Source organism: Belonocnema kinseyi, chromosome 1, assembly GCF_010883055.1.
Source record: "Belonocnema kinseyi isolate 2016_QV_RU_SX_M_011 chromosome 1, B_treatae_v1, whole genome shotgun sequence".
NCBI classification, from domain to species: domain Eukaryota; kingdom Metazoa; phylum Arthropoda; class Insecta; order Hymenoptera; family Cynipidae; genus Belonocnema; species Belonocnema kinseyi.
Genome location: NC_046657.1, coordinates 52,627,387 through 52,627,629, shown reverse-complemented (window position 1 = coordinate 52,627,629; position 243 = coordinate 52,627,387).

Sequence of the window (243 nt, the reverse complement as noted above, 5' to 3'; positions counted from 1 at the left end):
TTTTAAATGACGCCAAAAGCAAATCATATAAAGATAATTTCAACGCAGCCTCTCTCAGTCATACAGCGTTATTGCTATGGACAGTTTGCTAAAGAAATTGTTATTAACAATTGCGCAAATTATTATTGAGAGTATTATTAATGAGAGTAACAATTTTTTATTAGAAATAATAATAAAAACAATTGAAATGTACAAACCTGCAAAGATATTTTTAAATGACGCCAAAAGCAAATCATATAAAGA